Genomic DNA, 20,799 nt, shown 5'->3' on the forward strand with positions numbered 1-20,799 from the left:
ACACCCCCGCCGACGACCCCGACTTTCGAATAGAGAACGACCGACTATACCGTCACGTACTGCACGACCTGGACTTTACCGAAACACCCAGCGACACTCAATGGAAGGAGTACGTTCCGCGAGAACACCGCGCAGAGATCCTCGCGAGGTACCACGACGAGCTGACCGCGAGGCATCTCGGTATCGCCAAGACGATCTCGCGAATCGCGCGCCAATATTATTGGCCCGGCATGTTCCGGGAAATCGCGCGCTACGTCCGCCAGTGCCGGACGTGTCTCGCACACAAACCGGATCAACGCCGACCAGCCGGTTTGATGCACCCGACCGCAGTAACACAACCGTGGCAGCACGTCACAATTGACCTAGTAGGTCCGCTGCCCCGCTCGAATAAGGGGAACACGTGGCTGCTCACGATGCAGGACCGCTTTACGAAGTGGTTGGAGATGCGCGCCCTGCGTCGCGCGACCGCCGCCAACGTCATATCCTCGATAACCGAAGCCGTTGTCCTGCGCCACGGCTGTTCAGAAGAAATCTGGTCGGACAACGGCATGCAACTCCGCTCGGCTTCACTGACCCAGCTACTGCGAGCACTCCAAATAAGACACCGCTTAACGCCGACGTATGCCCCACACTGCAACCCGGTCGAGCGTACGAACCGGACAGTCAAGACCATGATTGGGCAATACGTCAATCGCGATCACCGCAAATGGGATAATCATCTCGCCGAGTTGCAGTTCGCCTACAACACCGCAACCCACGACGCGACGGGGCATACGCCGGCGTTCTTAAATCACGGTCGCAAGCTGCGGCGACCCGAGGAGCGAGAGCGTCACGACGAACCACGCGCGCCGCATGTGCTACAGCGCCGGCTACAAGACGCGTTCGAAATCGTTCGAATACAACTTGCGCGCGCTTTTCAGCGCCAGGAGAAGTATTATAACTTACGCCGCCGCGCGTGGCGACCGCAAGTAGGGGAGTGGGTCTGGAAGCGCGACCACCCCCTGTCCCGCCGGGCAGAGGCCTTTAATGCAAAGCTCGCACCGAAATTTGTAGGGCCGCTACAAGTGCGGCGAATAATCTCTCCGGTGATCGTAGACCGCCGGAGCGCGGGGGGGCGATGGTATCGACACATACACATCCAGGACCTGAAGCCATCCCCTCCCCCGGACGTCATGGACGAGGACAGCGAATCCGAGTCCGACACGGAATAGTCGCTACCAGCCGGACTAGGAAGCGCGACAACAGCCACCGCCGAATTCCCGAAAAACGTCAACATCGATGGCAAGGAGGGGCACGATGGCGGCCAAAGATCCACCAGCTCATTCTCGCTACGAGACATGGAGCCGTACGAAGCTCTAGCCGCGCACGTCGAGGCGCAAAACACCGCCGTAGAAGCATACGACCCCGCACGCCCAGGCTTGAAAGGGGAACCGCCGGCTGACCACCGCCGCGCACGATAACTGCTCTGGCTCACCGGCGCACCGCCCCCGGTGCCCCAAGCTATTGCACTTCCACCCGGCGAGCCGCCACGACCGACACTGAGCCCCAGCTGTGTCCTCGGCCCCGTACCACCACCCCCGATACCAGTCGAAGCTGCCCCCGGCGTCGTGGTGGACGTACCGTACTTTGCCGTCTGGATCAGCCGCAAGTACACCGCCAGAGCAGGCCACCGCCGATGACGCCTGCTATTCGACCGCACGGGTCATCTGAGGGCCAGCCGCGAGCTGTCATCGCAGCGGCTACCAAGCGAGGGCATGTAGGCCTCTATGTTCAGGCCTTATTAAATAAAGGGGTAGTGTAACGAACCGCCTTCCGACTCCCCCCCGGACCGCCTAACCGTCCGAACCGTCCGGCCGAACATCCGCCGGACGGCAGTTAAACGGCGAATAGCGCCTAGTAAATATAAGAACATCGGAGCAAACAAGCGATCGCTCCCGCGCTCTCATCTTCGCGCGCACACGCTCTCGTTCCCGCGCTCTCGTTCCGCAGCCACGCTATGCGAGCGGGGTCCGAAGCGAGAAACCCGAGAATGAGTGGCGGGGATGCTGCCGCCGGACCGCTCCGCCGTAACGCACCGCGCATCTCCCTCGCCGGGATTCTCGGGTATATAAGGCGACGTTCACCGGAGGCAGGGACCTGATCCGCTTCTGGCCGGTCCGCCGAACAGAAGTCTCCCCAGGTTGTTACTGAGATCGAACGCCTCGGTCTCTACTAAGTTACTTAGCTGGCAGCCGCTTCCGAGTCCGATTCTAGAACCGCTTCCTGACTCGTCAACCTGGGCTCAAGAACACTTGGGCCCCGTCAAGCCACTTGACACAAAGGCGATTCTCCGTCCCGCCTCACGAGTCCGACGCCACCTCACGTACGGGGGTACGGTGCTCCGTGCCTCCATCAAGCGCACTTGGCGTGAGGAGGTGTCCTCCGGCGAACATTCGCGGTCTTAACCGCCTCGTGACGGGCCGCGCATACGAACCGCCGAGGATACACGGATCCGTGTACGCGCCGCGCTCACCGATCCCAGCGCAACGCTACCAACGAACGTCACGGCCACAAAAACAAGGCCGCCGGGTTTCGCAGAAAAACACGAGACAAAATTCCACGAACCGCGTCTCGCACGACAGGTGAACCTGTAAATAGATTCCCGTGTATATAGACTACGCCGAGCCGAATTTCTGTGTTACGTCCGTCTGCACGCTTAACCGATTTAAATCTGGATATCTGTATCGCGTCTGTCCGCGCGTCTAGGAGATTTAAGTTTGTGTCACGTCCGTCCGAGCGTCTCGTAAATTTAAGTTCTACATGTTTGTATCGCGTTCGTCCGCGCGCTTGGACACAAGTCTCTGTATCGCATCCGTACAACCGCCGATGTCAATGTAACAATGTCTAGTAGAATAAACACGTTGATATTTTCTACCTTTAAGAAACGTCTAATTCCTTCAAGCGACCTTTTGCGCCCGATACTGTACCGTCGACCGTCCGTGCGCGAAACACGGTCGTTAAAAGTTCTAACTTTATCATAATGGATCGAAACTCTAAAGTCAAAAACGTAAGAGTTATATCAGTCAAAATTCGAAATTTTTAAGTAAATTTTTTTCGCGGATTTCGCCAATATTTTGCGAGTTTTGTTAGCCCCATAAAAGTTCTAACTCTTATCATAATAGATCAAATTGCTAAAGTGAAAAACGAAAAAGTTATATCAGTCAAAGTACGAAATCTTTGAGTAAAACTATTTTTGCGAATTTCTTTAATATCTCTGTTCTGATAGCCCACCGAAGAATTCGAACTTTTATCATAATGGATCGAATCGCTAAAGTGAAAAACGAAAGAGTTATATCAGTCAAAGTTCGAAATATTTGAGTAAACCTTTTTTTTCCAATTTCTACAATATGTCTGTGTTCTGATAGCCCCCAGAAGAGTTCTAACTTTTATCATAATGAATCGAATCGCTAAAGTGAAAAACGAAAGACTTATATCAGTGAAAGTTCGAAATTTTATAGTAAAATTTTTTTGCGAATTTCTCCAATATTTCTGTGTTTTGATATCCCCAAGAATAGTTCTAACTTATTTCATAATGGATCGAATCGCTAAAGTGAAAAACGAAAGAGTTATATCAGTAAAAGTTCCAAACTTTTGAGTAAAATTTTTTTTGCCATATTCTCGAATATTTCTGTGTTCTGACAGCTCCCAGAAGAGTTCTAACTTTTATCACAATTGATCGAATCGCTAAAGTGAAAAACGAAAGACTTATATCAGTCAAAGTTGCAAATTTTTGAGTAAAATTTTTTTTGCAAATTTCTCCAATATTTTTGCGTTTTGATAGCCCCCAGAAGAGTTCTAACTTTTATCATGATGGATCGAAACGCTAAAGGGAAAAACAAAAAACTTTTATCAGTCAAAGTTTGAAATTTTTGAGTAAAATTTTTTTTGCCATATTCTCCAATGTTTCTGTGTTCTGATAGCCTCCGGAAAAGTTCTAACTTTTATCACGATTGATCGAATCGCTAAAGTGAAAAACGAAAGAGTTATATCAGTCAAACTTCGAAATTTTTGAGCAAAATTATTTTTGCGATTTTCTCCAATATCTGTGTGTTCTGACAGCCCCCAGAAGAGTTCTAACTTTTATCATGATGGATCGAATCGCTAAAGTGAAAAACGAAAGACTTATATCAGTCAAAGTTCGAAATATTTGAGTAAAATTTTTTTTTGCCAATTTCTCCAACATTTCTGTCTTCTGATAGCCACCAGAAAAGTTCTAACTATTATCATGATGGATCGAATCGCTAAAGTGAAAAATGAAAGAGTTATGTCAGTCAAACTTCGAAATCTTTGAGTAAAATTATTTTTGCGATTTTCTCCAATATCTGTGTGTTCTGACAGCCCCCAGAAGAGTTCAAACTTTTATCATGATGTATCGAATCGCTAAAGTGAAAAACGAAAGAGTTGTATCAGTGAAAGTTCGAAATATTTGAGTAAAATTCTATTTGCGAATTTCTCCAATATTTCTGTGTTCTGATAGCCCCCAGAAGAGTTTTAACATTTTTCATGATGGATCGAATCGCTAAAGTGAAAAACGAAAGACTTATATCAGACCAAAATTTATGAGAAAAATTTTTTTTGCGAATTTCTCCAATATTTCTGTGTTCTGATAGCCACCAGAAAAGTTCTAACTTTTATCATGATGGATCGAATCGCTAAAGTGAAAAACGAAAGAGTTATATCAGTCAAAGTTCGAAATATTTGAGTAAAACTTTTTTTGCGAATTTTTCCAATATCTGTGTGTTCTGGCAGCCCCCAGAAGAGTTCTAACTTTTATCATGATAGATCGAATCGCTAAAGTGAAAATCGTAAGCCTTATATCAGTCAAAGTTCGAAATTTTTGAGGAAAATTCTTTTTGCCAGTTTCTCCAACATTTATGGGTTCTGATAGCCCCCAGAAGAGTTTTAACTTTTTTCATGATGGATCGAATCGCTAAAGTGAAAAACGAAAGACTTATATCAGACCAAAATTTATGAGAAAAATTTTTTTGCGAATTTCTCCAATATCTCTGTGTTCTGATAGCCCCCAGAAGAGTTCAAACCTTTATCATGATGGATCGAATCGCTAAAGTGAAAAACGAAAGACTTATATCAGACCAAAATTTTTGAGAAAAATTTTTTTTGCGAATTTCTCCAATATTTCTGTGTTCTGATAGCCACCAGAAGAGTTCTAACTTTTATCATGATGGATCGAATCGCTAAAGTGAAAAACGAAAGAGTTATATCAGTCAAAGTTCGAAATATTTGAGTAAAACTTTTTTTGCGAATTTTTCCAATATCTCTGTGTTCTGATAGCCCCCAGAAGAATTCTAACTTTTATGATGATAGATCGAATCGCTAAAGTGAAAATCGTAAGACTTATATCAGTCAAAGTTCGAAATTTTTGAGGAAAATTTTTTTGCCAGTTTCTCCAACATTTATGGGTTCTGATAGCCCCCAGAAGAGTTTTAACTTTTTTCATGATGGATCGAATCGCTAAAGTGAAAAACGAAAGACTTATATCAGACCAAAATTTATGAGAAAAATTTTTTTTGCGAATTTCTCCAATATCTCTGTGTTCTGATAGCCCCCAGAAGAGTTCAAACTTTTATCATGATGTATCGAATCGCTAAAGTGAAAAACGAAAGAGTTGTATCAGTGAAAGTTCGAAATATTTGAGTAAAATTATATTTGTGAATTTCTCCAATATTTCTGTGTTCTGATAACCCCCAGAAGAGTTTTAACTTTTTTCATGATGGATCGAATCGCTAAAGTGAAAAACGAGAGACATATATCAGACCAAAATATATGAGAAAAATTTTTTTTGCGAATTTCTCCAATATTTCTGTGTTCTGATAGCCACCAGAAAAGTTCTAACTTTTATCATGATGGATCGAATCGCTAAAGTGAAAAACGAAAGAGTTATATCAGTCAAAGTTCGAAATATTTGAGTAAAACTTTTTTTGCGAATTTTTCCAATATCTCTGTGTTCTGATAGCCCCCAGAAGAATTCTAACTTTTATGATGACAGATCGAATCGCTAAAGTGAAAATCGGAAGCCTTATATCAGTCAAAGTTCGAAATTTTTGAGGAAAATTCTTTTTGCCAGTTTCTCCAACATTTATGGGTTCTGATAGCCCCCAGAAGAGTTTTAACTTTTTTCATGATGGATCGAATCGCTAAAGTGAAAAACGAAAGACATATATCAGACCAAAATTTATGAGAAAAATTTTTTTGCGAATTTCTCCAATATCTCTGTGTTCTGATAGCCCCCAGAAGAGTTCAAACCTTTATCATGATGGATCGAATCGCTAAAGTGAAAAACGAAAGACTTATATCAGACCAAAATTTTTGAGAAAAATTTTTTTTGCGAATTTCTCCAATATTTCTGTGTTCTGATAGCCACCAGAAGAGTTCTAACTTTTATCATGATGGATCGAATCGCTAAAGTGAAAAACGAAAGAGTTATATCAGTCAAAGTTCGAAATATTTGAGTAAAACTTTTTTTGCGAATTTTTCCAATATCTCTGTGTTCTGATAGCCCCCAGAAGAATTCTAACTTTTATGATGATAGATCGAATCGCTAAAGTGAAAATCGTAAGACTTATATCAGTCAAAGATCGAAATTTTTGAGGAAAATTTTTTTGCCAGTTTCTCCAACATTTATGGGTTCTGATAGCCCCCAGAAGAGTTTTAATCTTTTTCATGATGGATCGAATCGCTAAAGCGAAAAACGAAAGACTTATATCAGTCAAAGCTCGAAATATTTGAGTAAAATTTTTTTGCGAATTTTTCCAATATCTCTGTGTTCTGATAGCCCCCAGAAGAGTTCTAACTTTTATCATGATAGATCGAATCGCTAAAGTGAAAATCGTAAGCCTTATATCAGTCAAAGTTCGAAATTTTTGAGGAAAATTCTTTTTGCAAGTTTCTCCAACATTTATGGGTTCTGATAGCCCCCAGAAGAGTTTTAACTTTTTTCATGATGGATCGAATCGCTAAAGTGAAAAACGAAAGACATATATCAGACCAAAATTTATGAGAAAAATTTTTTTTGCGAATTTCTCCAATATCTCTGTGTTCTGATAGCCCCCAGAAGAGTTCAAACCTTTATCATGATGGATCGAATCGCTAAAGTGAAAAACGAAAGACTTATATCAGACCAAAATTTTTGAGAAAAATTTTTTTTGCGAATTTCTCCAATATTTCTGTGTTCTGATAGCCACCAGAAAAGTTCTAACTTTTATCATGATGGATCGAATCGCTAAAGTGAAAAACGAAAGAGTTATATCAGTCAAAGTTCGAAATATTTGAGTAAAACTTTTTTGCGAATTTTTCCAATATCTCTGTGTTCTGATAGCCCCTAGAAGAATTCTAACTTTTATGATGATAGATCGAATCGCTAAAGTGAAAATCGTAAGCCTTATATCAGTCAAAGTTCGAAATTTTTGAGGAAAATTCTTTTTGCCAGTTTCTCCAACATTTATGGGTTCTGATAGCCCCCAGAAGAGTTTTAACTTTTTTCATGATGGATCGAATTGCTAAAGTGAAAAACGAAAGACATATATCAGACCGAAATTTATGAGAAAAATTTTTTGTGCGAATTTCTCCAATATCTCTGTGTTCTGATAGCCCCCAGAAGAGTTCAAACCTTTATCATGATGGATCGAATCGCTAAAGTGAAAAACGAAAGACTTATATCAGACCAAAATTTTTGAGAAAAATTTTTTTTGCGAATTTCTCCAATATTTCTGTGTTCTGATAGCCACCAGAAGAGTTCTAACTTTTATCATGATGGATCGAATCGCTAAAGTGAAAAACGAAAGAGTTATATCAGTCAAAGTTCGAAATATTTGAGTAAAACTTTTTTTGCGAATTTTTCCAATATCTCTGTGTTCTGATAGCCCCCAGAAGAATTCTAACTTTTATGATGATAGATCGAATAGCTAAAGTGAAAATCGTAAGACTTATATCAGTCAAAGTTCGAAATTTTTGAGGAAAATTCTTTTTGCCAGTTTCTCCAACATTTATGGGTTCTGATAGCCCCCAGAAGAGTTTTAACTTTTTTCATGATGGATCGAATCGCTAAAGTGAAAAACGAAAGACTTATATCAGACCAAAATTTATGAGAAAAATTTTTTTTGCGAATTTCTCCAATATCTCTGTGTTCTGATAGCCCCCAGAAGAGTTCAAACTTTTATCATGATGTATCGAATCGCTAAAGTGAAAAACGAAAGAGTTGTATCAGTGATAGTTCGAAATATTTGAGTAAAATTATATTTGTGAATTTCTCCAATATTTCTGTGTTCTAAAAACCCCCAGAAGAGTTTTAACTTTTTTCATGATGGATCGAATCGCTAAAGTGAAAAACGAGAGACATATATCAGACCAAAATTTATGAGAAAAATTTTTTTTGCGAATTTCTCCAATATTTCTGTGTTCTGATAGCCACCAGAAAAGTTCTAACTTTTATCATGATGGATCGAATCGCTAAAGTGAAAAACGAAAGAGTTATATCAGTCAAAGTTCGAAATATTTGAGTAAAACTTTTGTTGCGAATTTTTCCAATATCTCTGTGTTCTGATAGCCCCCAGAAGAATTTTAACTTTTATGATGATAAATCGCATCGCTAAAGTGAAAATCGTAAGACTTATATCAGTCAAAGATCGAAATTTTTGAGGAAAATTCTTTTTGCCAGTTTCTCCAACATTTATGGGTTCTGATAGCCCCCAGAAGAGTTCAAACTTTTATCATGATGTATCGAATCGCTAAAGTGAAAAACGAAAGAGTTGTATCAGTGAAAGATCGAAACATTTGAGTAAAATTTTTTTGCGAATTTTTCCAATATCTCTGTGTTCTGATAGCCCCCAGAAGAATTCTAACTTTTATGATGATAGATCGAATCGCTAAAGTGAAAATCGTAAGCCTTATATCAGTCAAAGTTCGAAATTTTTGAGGAAAATTCTTTTTGCAAGTTTCTCCAACATTTATGGGTTCTGATAGCCCCCAGAAGAGTTTTAACTTTTTTCATGATGGATCGAATCGCTAAAGTGAAAAACGAAAGACTTATATCAGACCAAAATTATGAGAAAAATTTTTTTGCGAATTTCTCCAATATCTGTGTGTTCTGATAGCCCCCAGAAGACTTCTAATTTTTATCATGATGGATCGAATCGCTAAAGTGAAAAACGAAAGACTTATATCAGTAAACTCGAAATTTTGAGAAAAATTTTTTTTGCGAATTTCTCCAATATTTCTGTGTTCTGATAGCCACCAGAAGAGTTCTAACTTTTATCATGATGGATCGAATCGCTAAAGTGAAAAACGAAAGAGTTATATCAGTCAAAGTTCGAAATATTTGAGTAAAACTTTTTTTGCGAATTTTTCCAATATCTCTGTGTTCTGATAGCCCCCAGAAGAATTCTAACTTTTATGATGATAGATCGAATCGCTAAAGTGAAAATCGTAAGACTTATATCAGTCAAAGTTCGAAATTTTTGAGGAAAATTTTTTTTGCCAGTTTCTCCAACATTTATGGGTTCTGATAGCACCCAGAAGAGTTTTAACTTTTTTCATGATGGATCAAATCGCTAAAGTGAAAAACGAAAGACTTATATCAGACCAAAATTTATGAGAAAAATTTTTTTTGCGAATTTCTCCAATATCTCTGTGTTCTGATAGCCCCCAGAAGAGTTCAAACTTTTATCATGATGGATCGAATCGCTAAAGTGAAAAACGAAAGAGTTATATCAGTCAAACTTCGAAATTTTTGAGAAAATTATTTTTGCGAATTTCTCCAATATCTCTGTGTTCTGATAGCCCCCAGAAGAGTTCTAACTTTTATCATGATGGATCGAATCGCTAAAGTGAAAAACGAAAGACTTATATCAGACCAAAATTTTTGAGTAAAATTTTTTTTGCGAATTTCTCCAATATTTCTGTGTTCTGATAGCCCCCAGAAGAGTTCAAACTTTTATCATGATGGATCGAATCGCTAAAGTGAAAAACGAAAGAGTTATATCAGTCAAAGTTCGAAATATTTGAGTAAAATTTTTTTTCGAATTTCTCCAATATTCTGTGTTCTGATAGCCCCCAGAAGAATTCTAACTTTTATGATGATGGATCGAATCGCTAAAGTGAAAATCGAAAGACTTATATCAGTCAAAGTTCGAAATTTTTGAGGAAAACTTTTTTTGCGAATTTCTCCAACATTTCTGTGTTCTGATAGCCCCCAGAAGAGTTTTAACTTTTTCATGATGGATCGAATCGCTAAAGTGAAAAACGAAAGACTTATATCAGACCAAAATTTATGAGAAAAATTTTTTTGCGAATTTCTCCAATATTTCTGTGTTCTGATAGCCACCAGAAAAGTTCTAACTTTTATCATGATGGATCGAATCGCTAAAGTGAAAAACGAAAGAGTTATATCAGTCAAAGTTCGAAATATTTGAGTAAAACTTTTTTTGCGAATTTTTCCAATATCTCTGTGTTCTGATAGCCCCCAGAAGAATTCTAACTTTTATGATGATAGATCGAATCGCTAAAGTGAAAATCGTAAGCCTTATATCAGTCAAAGTTCGAAATTTTTGAGGAAAATTCTTTTTGCCAGTTTCTCCAACATTTATGGGTTCTGATAGCCCCCAGAAGAGTTTTAACTTTTTTCATGATGGATCGAATCGCTAAAGTGAAAAACGAAAGACATATATCAGACCAAAATTTATGAGAAAAATTTTTTTTGCGAATTTCTCCAATATCTCTGTGTTCTGATAGCCCCCAGAAGAGTTCAAACCTTTATCATGATGGATCGAATCGCTAAAGTGAAAAACGAAAGACTTATATCAGACCAAAATTTTTGAGAAAAATTTTTTTTGCGAATTTCTCCAATATTTCTGTGTTCTGATAGCCACCAGAAAAGTTCTAACTTTTATCATGATGGATCGAATCGCTAAAGTGAAAAACGAAAGAGTTATATCAGTAAAGTTCGAAATATTTGAGTAAAACTTTTTTTGTGAATTTTTCCAAGATCTCTGTGTTCTGATAGCCCCCAGAAGAATTCTAACTTTTATGATGATAGATCGAATCGCTAAAGTGAAAATCGTAAGACTTATATCAGTCAAAGTTCGAAATTTTTGAGGAAAATTCTTTTTGCCAGTTTCTCCAACATTTATGGGTTCTGATAGCCCCCAGAAGAGTTTTAACTTTTTTCATGACGGATCGAATCGCTAAAGTGAAAAACGAAAGAGTTATATGAGTCAAACTTCGAAATTTTTGAGCAAAATTATTTTTGCGATTTTATCCAATATCTGTGTGTTCTGACAGCCCCCAGAAGAGTTCTAACTTTTATCATGATGGATCGAACCGCTAAAGTGAAAAACTAAAGAGTTATATCAGTCAAAGTTCGAAATATTTGAGTAAAACTTTTTTTGCGAATTTTTCCAATATCTCTGTGTTCTGATAGCCCCCAGAAGAATTCTAACTTTTATGATGATAGATCGAATCGCTAAAGTGAAAATCGTAAGCCTTATATCAGTCAAAGTTCGAAATTTTTGAGGAAAATTCTTTTTGCCAGTTTCTCCAACATTTATGGGTTCTGATAGCCCCCAGAAGAGTTTTAACTTTTTTCATGATGGATCGAATCGCTAAAGTGAAAAACGAAAGACTTATATCAGACCAAAATTCAATGAGAAAAATTTTTTTTGCGAATTTCTCCAATATCTCTGTGTTCTGATAGCCCCCAGAAGAGTTCAAACTTTTATCATGATGTATCGAATCGCTAAAGTGAAAAACGAAAGAGTTGTATCAGTGAAAGTTCGAAATATTTGAGTAAAATTCTATTTGCGAATTTCTCCAATATTTCTGTGTTCTGATAGCCCCCAGAAGAGTTTTAACTTTTTTCATGATGGATCGAATCGCTAAAGTGAAAAACGAAAGACATATATCAGACCAAAATTTATGAGAAAAATTTTTTTGCGAATTTCTCCAATATCTCTGTGTTCTGATAGCCCCCAGAAGAGTTCAAACCTTTATCATGATGGATCGAATCGCTAAAGTGAAAAACGAAAGACTTATATTAGACCAAAATTTTTGAGAACAATTTTTTTTGCGAATTTCTCCAATATCTCTGTGTTCTGATAGCCACCAGAAAAGTTCTAACTTTTATCATGATGGATCGAATCGCTAAAGAGAAAAACGAAAGAGTTATATCAGTCAAAGTTCGAAATATTTGAGTAAAACTTTTGTTGCGAATTTTTCCAATATCTCTGTGTTCTGATAGCCCCCAGAAGAATTTTAACTTTTATGATGATAAATCGCATCGCTAAAGTGAAAATCGTAAGACTTATATCAGTCAAAGATCGAAATTTTTGAGGAAAATTTTTTTTCCCAGTTTCTCCAACATTTATGGGTTCTGATAGCACCCAGAAGAGTTTTAACTTTTTTCATGATGGATCGAATCGCTAAAGTGAAAAACGAAAGAGTTATATCAGTCAAAGATCGAAACATTTGAGTTTAATTTTTTTGCGAATTTTTCCAATATCTCTGTGTTCTGATAGCCCCCAGAAGAATTCTAACTTTTATGATGATAGATCGAATCGCTAAAGTGAAATTCGTAAGCCTTATATCAGTCAAAGTTCGAAATTTTTGAGGAAAATTCGTTTTGCAAGTTTCTCCAACATTTATGGGTTCTGATAGCACCCAGAAGAGTTTTAACTTTTTTCATGATGGATCGAATCGCTAAAGTGAAAAACGAAAGACATATATCAGACCAAAATTTATGAGAAAAATTTTTTTGCGAATTTCTCCAATATCTCTGTGTTCTGATAGCCCCCAGAAGAGTTCAAACCTTTATCATGATGGATCGAATAGCTAAAGTGAAAAACGAAAGACTTATATTAGACCAAAATTTTTGAGAAAAATTTTTTTCGCGAATTTCTCCAATATTTCTGTGTTCTGATAGCCACCAGAAAAGATCTAACTTTTATCATGATGGATCGAATCGCTAAAGTGAAAAACGAAAGACTAATATCAGACCAAAATTTTTGAGAAGAATTTTTTTTGCGAATTTCTCCAATATTTCTGTGTTCTGATAGCCACCAGTAGAGTTCTAACTTTTATCATGATGGATCGAATCGCTAAAGTGAAAAACGAAAGAGTTATATCAGTCAAAGTTCGAAATATTTGAGTAAAACTTTTTTTGCGAATTTTTCCAATATCTCTGTGTTCTGATAGCCCCCAGAAGAATTCTAACTTTTATGATGATAGATCGAATCGCTAAAGTGAAAGTCGTAAGACTTATATCAGTCAAAGTTCGAAATTTTTGAGGAAAACTTTTTTTGCTAGTTTCCCCAACATTTATGGGTTCTGATAGCCCCCAGAAGAGTTTTAACTTTTTTCATGATGGATCGAATCGCTAAAGTGAAAAACGAAAGACTTATATCAGACCAAAATTTATGAGAAAAATTTTTTTTGCGAATTTCTCCAATATTTCTGTGTTCTGATAGCCACCAGAAAAGTTCTAACTTTTATCATGATGGATCGAATCGCTAAAGTGAAAAACGAAAGAGTTGTATGAGTCAAAGTTCGAAATATTTGAGTAAAATCTTTTTTGCGAATTTTTCCAATATCTCTGTGTTCTGATAGCCCCCAGAAGAATTCTAACTTTTATGATGATAGATCGAATCGCTAAAGTGAAAATCGTAAGCCTTATATCAGTCAAAGTTCGAAATTTTTGAGGAAAATTCTTTTTGCCAGTTTCTCCATCATTTATGGGTTCTGATAGCCCCCAGAAGAGTTTTAACTTTTTTCATGATGGATCGAATCGCTAAAGTGAAAAACGAAAGACATATATCAGACCAAAATTTATGAGAAAAATTTTTTTTGCGAATTTCTCCAATATCTCTGTGTTCTGATAGCCCCCAGAAGAGTTCAAACCTTTATCATGATGGATCGAATCGCTAAAGTGAAAAACGAAAGACTTATATTAGACCAAAATTTTTGAGAAAAATTTTTTTTGCGAATTTCTCCAATATTTCTGTGTTCTGATAGCCACCAGAAAAGTTCTAACTTTTATCATGATGGATCGAATCGCTAAAGTGAAAAACGAAAGAGTTATATCAGTCAAAGTTCGAAATATTTGAGTAAAACTTTTTTTGCGAATTTTTCCAATATCTCTGTGTTCTGATAGCCACCAGAAGAATTCTAACTTTTATGATGATAGATCGAATCGCTAAAGTGAAAATCGTAAGCCTTATATCAGTCAAAGTTCGAAATTTTTGAGGAAAAATCTTTTTGCCAGTTTCTCCAACATTTATGGTTTCTGATAGCCCCCAGAAGAGTTTTAACTTTTATCATGATGGATCGAATCGCTAAAGTGAAAAACGAAAGAGTTATATCAGTCAAAGTTCGAAATATTTGAGCAAAATTATTTTTGCGATTTTATCCAATATCTGTGTGTTCTGGCAGCCCCCAGAAGAGTTCTAACTTTTATCATGATGGATCGAACCGCTAAAGTGAAAATCTAAAGTGTTATATCAGTCAAAGTTCGAAATATTGGAGTAAAACTTTTTTTGCGAATTTCTCCAATATTTCTGTGTTCTGATAGCCCCCAGAAGAGTTCTAACTTTTATGATGATAGATCGAATCGCTAAAGTGAAAATCGTAAGCCTTATATCAGTCAAAGTTCGAAATTTTTGAGGAAAAATCTTTTTGCCAGTTTCTCCAACATTTATGGGTTCTGATAGCCCCCAGAAGAGTTTTAACTTTTTTCATGATGGATCGAATCGCTAAAGTGAAAAACGAAAGACTTATATCAGACCAAAATTTATGAGAAAAATTTTTTTTGCGAATTTCTCCAATATCTCTGTGTTCTGATAGCCCCCAGAAGAGTTCAAACTTTTATCATGATGTATCGAATCGCTAAAGTGAAAAACGAAAGAGTTGTATCAGTGAAAGTTCGAAATATTTGAGTAAAATTCTATTTGCGAATTTCTCCAATATTTCTGTGTTCTGATAGCCCCCAGAAGAGTTTTAACTTTTTTCATGATGGATCGAATCGCTAAAGTGAAAAACGAAAGACATATATCAGACCAAAATTTATGAGAAAAATTTTTTTTGCGAATTTCTCCAATATCTCTGTGTTCTGATAGCCCCCAGAAGAGTTCAAACCTTTATCATGATGGATCGAATCGCTAAAGTGAAAAACGAAAGACTTATATCAGACCAAAATTTTTGAGAAAAATTTTTTTTGCGAATTTCTCCAATATTTCTGTGTTCTGATAGCCACCAGAAAAGTTCTAACTTTTATCATGATGGATCGAATCGCTAAAGTGAAAAACGAAAGAGTTATATCAGTCAAAGTTCGAAATATTTGAGTAAAACTTTTTTTGCGAATTTTTCCAATATCTCTGTGTTCTGATAGCCCCCAGAAGAATTTTAACTTTTATGATGATAGATCGAATCGCTAAAGTGAAAATCGTAAGACTTATATCAGTCAAAGATCGAAATTTTTGAGGAAAATTTTTTTTGCCAGTTTCTCCAACATTTATGGGTTCTGATAGCCCCAGAAGAGTTTTAACTTTTTTCATGATGGATCGAATCGCTAAAGTGAAAAACGAAAGAGTTATATCAGTCAAAGTTCGAAATATTTGAGTAAAATTTTTTTGCGAATTTTTCCAATATCTCTGTGTTCTGATAGCCCCCAGAAGAATTCTAACTTTTATGATGATAGATCGAATCGCTAAAGTGAAAATCGTAAGCCTTATATCAGTCAAAGTTCGAAATTTTTGAGGAAAATTCTTTTTGCCAGTTTCTCCAACATTTATGGGTTCTGATAGCCCCCAGAAGAGTTTTAACTTTTTTCATGATGGATCGAATCGCTAAAGTGAAAAACGAAAGACATATATCAGACCAAAATTTATGAGAAAAATTTTTTTGCGAATTTCTCCAATATCTCTGTGTTCTGATAGCCCCCAGAAGAGTTCAAACCTTTATCATGATGGATCGAATCGCTAAAGTGAAAAACGAAAGACTTATATCAGACCAAAATTTATGAGAAAAATTTTTTTTGCGAATTTCTCCAATATCTCTGTGTTCTGATAGCCCCCAGAAGAGTTCAAACCTTTATCATGATGGATCGAATCGCTAAAGTGAAAAACGAAAGACTTATATCAGACCAAAATTTTTGAGAAAAATTTTTTTTGCGAATTTCTCCAATATTTCTGTGTTCTGATAGCCACCAGAAAAGTTCTAACTTTTATCATGATGGATCGAATCGCTAAAGTGAAAAACGAAAGAGTTATATCAGTAAAGTTCGAAATATTTGAGTAAAACTTTTTTTGCGAATTTTTCCAATATCTCTGTGTTCTGATAGCCCCCAGAAGAATTCTAACTTTTATGATGATAGATCGAATCGCTAAAGTGAAAATCGTAAGACTTATATCAGTCAAAGTTCGAAATTTTTGAGGAAAATTCTTTTTGCCAGTTTCTCCAACATTTATGGGTTCTGATAGCCCCCAGAAGAGTTTTAACTTTTTTCATGATGGATCGAATCGCTAAAGTGAAAAACGAAACAGTTAAATCAGTCAAACTTCGAAATCTTTGAGCAAAATTATTTTTGCGATTTTCTCCAATATCTGTGTGTTCTGACAGCCCCCAGAAGAATTCTAACTTTTATCATGATGGATCGAACCGCTAAAGTGAAAAACGAAAGAGTTATATCAGTCAAAGTTCGAAATATTTGAGTAAAACTTTTTTTGCGAATTTTTCCAATATCTCTGTGTTCTGATAGCCCCCAGAAGAATTCTAACTTTTATGATGATAGATCGAATCGCTAAAGTGAAAATCGTAAGCCTTATATCAGTCAAAGTTCGAAATTTTTGAGGAAAATTCTTTTTGCCAGTTTCTCCAACATTTATGGGTTCTGATAGCCCCCAGAAGAGTTTTAACTTTTTTCATGATGGATCGAATCGCTAAAGGGAAAAACGAAAGACTTATATCAGACCAAAATTTATGAGAAAAAGTTTTTTTGCGAATTTCTCCAATATCTCTGTGTTCTGATAGCCCCCAGAAGAGTTCAAACTTTTATCATGATGTATCGAATCGCTAAAGTGAAAAACGAAAGAGTTGTATCAGTGAAAGTTCGAAATATTTGAGTAAAATTCTATTTGCGAATTTCTCCAATATTTCTGTGTTCTGATAGCCCCCAGAAAAGTTTTAACTTTTTTCATGATGGATCGAATCGCTAAAGTGAAAAACGAAAGACTTATATCAGACCAAAATTTATGAGAAAAATTTTTTTTGCGAATTTCTCCAATATCTCTGTGTTCTGATAGCCCCCAGAAGAGTTCAAACCTTTATCATGATGGATCGAATCGCTAAAGTGAAAAACGAAAGACTTATATTAGACCAAAATTTTTGAGAAAAATTTTTTTTGCGAATTTCTCCAATATTTCTGTGTTCTGATAGCCACCAGAAAAGTTCTAACTTTTATCATGATGGATCGAATCGCTAAAGAGAAAAACGAAAGAGTTATATCAGTCAAAGTTCGAAATATTTGAGTAAAACTTTTGTTGCGAATTTTTCCAATATCTCTGTGTTCTGATAGCCCCCAGAAGAATTTTAACTTTTATGATGATAGATCGAATCGCTAAAGTGAAAATCGTAAGACTTATATCAGTCAAAGATCGAAATTTTTGAGGAAAATTTTTTTTGCCAGTTTCTCCAACATTTATGGGTTCTGATAGCCCCCAGAAGAGTTTTAACTTTTTTCATGATGGATCGAATCGCTAAAGTGAAAAACGAAAGAGTTATATCAGTCAAAGTTCGAAATATTTGAGTAAAACTTTTTTTGCGAATTTTTCCAATATCTCTGTGTTCTGATAGCCCCCAGAAGAATTCTAACTTTTATGATGATAGATCGAATCGCTAAAGTGAAAATCGTAAGCCTTATATCAGTCAAAGTTCGAAATTTTTGAGGAAAATTCTTTTTGCAAGTTTCTCCAACATTTATGGGTTCTGATAGCCCCCAGAAGAGTTTTAACTTTTTTCATGATGGATCGAATCGCTAAAGTGAAAAACGAAAGACATATATCAGACCAAAATTTATGAGAAAAATTTTTTTGCGAATTTCTCCAATATCTCTGTGTTCTGATAGCCCCCAGAAGAGTTCAAACCTTTATCATGATGGATCGAATCGCTAAAGTGAAAAACGAAAGACTTATATCAGACCAAAATTTTTGAGAAAAATTTTTTTTGCGAATTTCTCCAATATTTCTGTGTTCTGATAGCCACCAGAAAAGTTCTAACTTTTATCATGATGGATCGAATCGCTAAAGTGAAAAACGAAAGAGTTATATCAGTAAAGTTCGAAATATTTGAGTAAAACTTTTTTTGCGAATTTTTCCAAGATCTCTGTGTTCTGATAGCCCCCAGAAGAATTCTAACTTTTATGATGATAGATCGAATCGCTAAAGTGAAAATCGTAAGCCTTATATCAGTCAAAGTTCGAAATTTTTGAGGAAAATTCTTTTTGCCAGTTTCTCCAACATTTATGGGTTCTGATAGCCCCCAGAAGAGTTTTAACTTTTTTCATGATGGATCGAATCGCTAAAGTGAAAAACGAAAGACTTATATCAGACCAAAATTTATGAGAAAAATTTTTTTTGCGAATTTCTCCAATATCTCTGTGTTCTGATAGCCCCCAGAAGAGTTCAAACTTTTATCATGATGTATCGAACCGCTAAAGTGAAAATCTAAAGTGTTATATCAGTCAAAGTTCGAAATATTGGAGTAAAACTTTTTTTGCGAATTTCTCCAATATTTCTGTGTTCTGATAGCCCCCAGAAGAGTTTTAACTTTTTTCATGATGGATCGAATCGCTAAAGTGAAAAACGAAAGACATATATCAGACCAAAATTTATGAGAAAAATTTTTTTTGCGAATTTCTCCAATATCTCTGTGTTCTGATAGCCACCAGAAAAGTTCTAACTTTTATCATGATGGATCGAATCGCTAAAGAGAAAAACGAAAGAGTTATATCAGTCAAAGTTCGAAATATTTGAGTAAAACTTTTTTTGCGAATTTTTCCAATATCTCTGTGTTCTGATAGCCCCCAGAAAAATTTTAACTTTTATGATGATAGATCGAATCGCTAAAGTGAAAATCGTAAGACTTATATCAGTCAAAGTTCGAAATTTTTGAGGAAAATTTTTTTTCCCAGTTTCTCCAACATTTATGGGTTCTGATAGCCCCCAGAAGAGTTTTAACTTTTTTCATGATGGATCGAATCGCTAAAGTGAAAAACGAAAGACTTATATCAGACAAAAATTTATGAGAAAAATTTTTTTTGCGAATTTCTCCAATATCTCTGTGTTCTGATAGCCCCAGAAGAGTTCAAACTTTTATCATGATGGATCGAATCGCTAAAGTGAAAAACGAAAGAGATATATCAGTCAAACTTCGAAATTTTTGAGCAAAATTGTTGTTGCGAATTTCTCCAATATCTCTGTGTTCTGATAGCCCCCAGAAGAGTTCAAACTTTTATCATGATGGATCGAATCGCTAAAGTGAAAAACGAAAGACTTATATCAGACCAAAATTTTTGAGAAAAATTTTTTTTGCGAATTTCTCCAATATTTCTGTGTTCTGATAGCCACCAGAAAAGTTCTAACTTTTTTCATGATGGATCGAATCGCTAAAGTGAAAAACGAAAGAGTTATATCAGTCAAAGTTCGAAAGATTTGGGAAAAACTTTTTTTGCGAATTTTTCCAATATCTCTGTGTTCTGATAGCCCCCAAAAGAATTCTAACTTTTATGATGATAGATCGAATCGCTAAAGTGAAAATCGTAAGCCTTATATCAGTCAAAGTTCGAAATTTTTGAGGAAAATTCTTTTTGCCAGTTTCTCTAACATTTATGGGTTCTGATAGCCCCCAGAAGAGTTTTAACTTTTTTCATGATGGATCGAATCGCTAAAGTGAAAAACGAAAGACTTATATCAGACCAAAATTTATGAGAAAAATTTTCTTTGCGAATTTCTCCAATATCTCTGTGTTCTGATAGCCCCCAGAAGAGTTCAAACCTTTATCATGATGGATCGAATCGCTAAAGTGAAAAACGAAAGACTTATATCAGACCAAAATTTTTGAGAAAATTTTTTTTGCGAATTTCTCCAATATTTCTGTGTTCTGATAGCCACCAGAAGAGTTCTAACTTTTATCATGATGGATCGAATCGCTAAAGTGAAAAACGAAAGAGTTATATCAGTCAAAGTTCGAAATATTTGAGTAAAACTTTTTTTGCGAATTTTTCCAATATCTCTGTGTTCTGATAGCCCCCAGAAGAATTCTAACTTTTATGATGATAGATCGAATCGCTAAAGTGAAAATCGTAAGACTTATATCAGTCAAAGTTCGAAATTTTTGAGGAAAATTCTTTTTGCCAGTTTCTCCAACATTTATGGGTTCTGATAGCCCCCAGAAGAGTTTTAACTTTTTTCATGATGGATCGAATCGCTAAAGTGAAAAACGAAAGACTTATATCAGACCAAAATTTATGAGAAAAATTTTTTTTGCGAATTTCTCCAATATCTCTGTGTTCTGATAGCCCCCAGAAGAGTTCAAACTTTTATCATGATGTATCGAATCGCTAAAGTGAAAAACGAAAGAGTTGTATCAGTGAAAGTTCGAAATATTTGAGTAAAATTATATTTGCGAATTTCTCCAATATTTCTGTGTTCTGATAGCCCCCAGAAGAGTTTTAACTTTTTTCATGATGGATCGAATCGCTAA

Source organism: Solenopsis invicta, chromosome 3, assembly GCF_016802725.1.
Source record: "Solenopsis invicta isolate M01_SB chromosome 3, UNIL_Sinv_3.0, whole genome shotgun sequence".
Lineage (NCBI taxonomy): Eukaryota > Metazoa > Arthropoda > Insecta > Hymenoptera > Formicidae > Solenopsis > Solenopsis invicta.